Genomic DNA, 4,597 nt, shown 5'->3' on the forward strand with positions numbered 1-4,597 from the left:
TGATCTGATTGCTTTGAGACCTTGAAGACAACTCTAGATTTGACACAGCACATGTCAGTCGAGGAAGAGGACAAAGTTCCTTGTACGTGCTGTACAAGTGAAAACAGACATGGTAGAAAAATGTTCAGAACATTTTTGTTTTATGATTTAATGAGGGATTTCCGTCGCTCATGTTGTACTTAAAATTATTTATTTATTTATTGTTAATCATGGTTTGTCTCAGAATGAATTTGTACTCTGGCATGTTATGGTACTACCATAAAAGACTTTGTGGTATAGACAGCAGACACACACAGGTTAACCTATGAGATAACTACAGACTGAATTGCTGCGCATTAGTTTCCTTTATTGCACCTTATCTGTGTTCTATGTTTTATCTGTGCATGATTAAAGATATTGGTCCTTTCAGCAGAGTCAGATTTATTTGATTTATTTGTGGTCACACTGAAGGATAATCACAGATCACTGGATAAACTGATAGCCAACCAGAAATATAGTCGGTTTTATTTTTGGACTTGGAGCTTTTACACACACACACACACACACACACACACACACACACACACACACACACACACACACACACACACACACACACACACACACACACACACGTAGAAAAATATTTAGTATACACATCCAGAAATGCATATACTATTATATATTGTACATATATTTATTAGTTTCAGATGTAGCCATTCTTGTATTTTTCTTGTTTACATTATTGTATTTTGCACAACTCTGTTGCTTGTGAAGCTCGCACACAAGAATTTCACTCACATGTGCTGTACCAATGTACCTGCACATGTGATGTGACAATAAAAGTGATTTGATTTTGATTTGATTTGATTTATGATCCTGTCGTTGCTTATTCATATTTGTCCTCCCTCACATTACACACTAAATCTTAGAGATTTATAAATATATGAAATAAATACTCATATACATAAAAAAACCCTCAAATACACACATCCTTATCGCCCCTCTTACACACTAGCTTCACATATAATCTGTAACCATATAGATTCTATAGCTAAATTTAATATTATTTGGGGATATCCACACATCCCTGTCATTAAATACAAGCTGTATTGTTAACCTACATTATTGTGTGCATTAAATCATTGTACAATCCAGTCACATAGTTCATGGCAGTATGGCTTTGGTGCATGTGTTACAAACCTGACCAACCTGGATTTTTATCACATGGTTCCAAGTCTTGTTGTTTAGTCGCCACAGCGACGTGATAATGTGAAGCTACAGGAAATAGTACACTAGCTAGGCTGTTCATTACTTCTTGAGCCAGTGTCAGGGATTGAGTGAGTCAACGGGGTAATCCTGTCAAAGTTAATGATAGTGAAGGTTCATAGACTTCATCCTGACCTTTTTCCAACATGGTTCGACACACCACACACGCATTTGCAATGTCACGTCAGCAACCTTGAAAACTCACATAGAGATTGTTACATACATTCTTTTAAAATCAATGAAAACTTTGTAATGCACAATTTTATTATGTTTCTAATAAGATTGTCTTTAAGTGATACTGACATTGGGAGTGTGCTCAAATTATTCTCACAAAGATATATGATTATTCAGTGTTTGATGAGAGGACTCGAATAGGCGTTTGGACCAGTGACAATAGGCATATATTGTCACTGCTTTTTGTTTTACGTTATGCTAATGATGGCTCATGGCTAAATCATGTATGTCTTTTTCCTCTTTAATAAATCCAGCAATGACATTGATCAGAAAGTACTGGTTCCTTCCCATCCACATGTCTTTCATCTGAAGAAGAGCTTTGAATGCTCTTCAAGAAGCCTAGAGAAGTATTACTTAAAGAAAGTATAAGAAAGCTGGCTAAGAGACTTCAGACTGTGTTGAAGAATAAAGGTAATTATACCAAATATCGATGATTATTAGACTTGTACAAGCTCTGATTGTGTTATATATACTGTATTTCTATGTATCTATACACATCTTTCAATAAATCACTGCACATATTTGCCTTTTTTTTAATAAAATGTAATAAAATGAAAGATGACTCCAGACCTTTACTTTGTATTGTATATACATTTATTTTACTCATCATTGTCATGTTAATAGTAAACGGAGCATATAGCATTTCAAAAAGACTGAAATTCAACACAGTTTAAACAACAGCAACAACACTTTTTACTGTATTGATTTTTTGACAGGCTGATATAGAACTGCTTTAAACATAATGCACCATTTAAAGAAACTAAAGAAGGTTTTGTGTTAGCATTGCAAAGGAACTCATGTTAAAAAGAAAATGATTACGTTTTTGTTAAAATCATTTGAATTTATACATTTTTACACAGTAACATGAAACATCAGACACATCTGTACAGAGCAGTAATGGCCAAGAGCCCAGAAGGTTAAGAACTTACAAATTAGTTTCTCGTTTTCAGTGCTTCTTACTTCATGTCACAAAAGGCACAGCAGACACATCTGGTGAGATTTTGTCCTTAGGAAAGAATGTCAACTTCTGAAAGTAGCCTCTTTGTTCACTGATAAAAAAAAAAGGCTTTATCTATTTTATCTAGAAGAATTTTTAACATCACAGTGAACTTTGCTCAGATTTAATCTTTCCACCATGGACATTTTCTTAGAAAAACACGCACAGCCAGTACCAGAAACCTGGTTGATATTTAACTGGGTCTTACTGATTAGTTTGCAACAGTAATGCAACGGCGTGAAGCAAGGCTATTCATTGCTTCCTGACCCAGTGACTTAGATTTGCAGTCTCTCTGAAAAAGATAATTTAGTCAAAGTTAATGATCTGTATTTGGAAACCCACGTCACAAACTTCATCCAGATAACTGTTAACCAACTGTGATAGCAGTTATATGCATTTTAATTTTAGCTTTCCTCATCGCTGTCATGTTAATAGTAACTACAATGGGAAGCGATTTCACACAAAAAAATCAACACACACACAAAGATTTTTACAAACGTGTGTGCTTTTCTTCTGTAATGAAGCTCTGAAGTGTATTTAGACACCATTCAGATCCATTTAGATTCCACTATGCACTGTTTGTAATGTATGTTCCACTATGTTTATTGCAGTATACCAGTACTGCAACAATAGTACTAGTATGGCACAGTATTAGTATTACATTCTGCATGCTAGTTGTAGTACTAGCATGCAGAACACAATATTTGTGCAGTTAATGAATAGTATTTCATCTGCAATATAACATATTGTGGGCAGCTGTGATTTATTTCAGCGTAAGTTCACGAAGGAAAAAACTCATTCAGAGTTGATAGTCACTTGTTACGCTGAGATGGAATTACCTGTCAATTTAAAAAATTGACTATACAAGTAAATAATATGAATAATGTGATTCAATCAAAGCATTAATCTGTTAGAGAGACATCAAAGTTACTTGGGCATGTCTAGCTGCCAAAGACACTGGCAACATGACATTTATTGAGGATTTACTGCTGGCAGAAGCAATGGGGTGAATGCCAAGATATACACAAGCAAAATGAGTGCTCAGATTCAGCCAAATTCATCAAAACTCATGAGATGACATTTCATCATTCATACTGCCAATGTGAACACATGGTGAAGAGGTTGCATATTTTTGATTGATTGAGTCCCCAAACAACCAAAAGCTGACAGTGACTGCTGTGAATGACAGGGAGAGCTTCACCGGGGAAGAGGCAAACCATCTGCTGATGTCTGTGGGTCAAAAAGTAAAAGCATTTTCCACACAATATTAAATATAATAACTTTTTCTGACTTCGTGTCCAATTACTTTTTGATCTCGACATTATGTACACAATCTATTTATAGGAAGTTACTCTCAAAGAAAAGCCAAAGCTTGGCATTTTAATACAGCATGCATATAGTTATTTCAAAGTGAACATACATCTGGAATGAAGTACTTCAGAGTACCGGCACACACACAGAGACACAGTTGTCTGCAAATTTGAAGTTGATGGTTTAATCTCAGGCTCCTCCAGTCTGCATGTCGAAGTATCCTTGGGCAAGATAGTAAAGCCAGAGTTGCCCCATTGGAGTGTAAGCGTGTGTGTGAACATTAGATAAAAGTGCTTTGGTTAAAATCTAGCACTGTCAAAATACTTATAAACACAAGTATAAGTATACCATAAGTATTGGTGACAGTCGCCAATAGTTTGCATGGAAAACCCAGACTCGTTTGCAATCATTTACCATTTGCTGCCTGAGCTGTAGTGAAACCTGAAAAAGAGCAAATCCAACCACAAACAGAGACTTTTCACTTTCAAAGTAAAAGTTGTGCCTTTTGAACTGTGTTGGTTGCACATAAGGGACAACTTTTACTCTGACAGAGAAAAGATTGTGGTTGGCTTTAGACATTCTGCAGTTTCGCTGTTCATTGCCAAACATGTTGCAAGTGTTTGCAGACAAGTTGCCATTTTCCATGCAAACTACTGTGGCAATCTGTTAGCAGCCAAAGCAACTGGAAGGCCACAAAGAGATACAGCACCCACATTGTGGCCGATTTCACCCAGCAAGTACTCGCAAACCAGCTGGGGAATACATATTTTGTTCTACTATCTGGAGGTTGCCATGGGAACCCTGATC

This window comes from Mchenga conophoros, linkage group LG20 (assembly GCF_057382185.1).
Source record: "Mchenga conophoros isolate Kocher_MC1m ecotype Shallow Benthic linkage group LG20, M_conophoros_male_GT1.1, whole genome shotgun sequence".
In the NCBI taxonomy this organism is placed as follows: Eukaryota; Metazoa; Chordata; class Actinopteri; order Cichliformes; family Cichlidae; genus Mchenga; species Mchenga conophoros.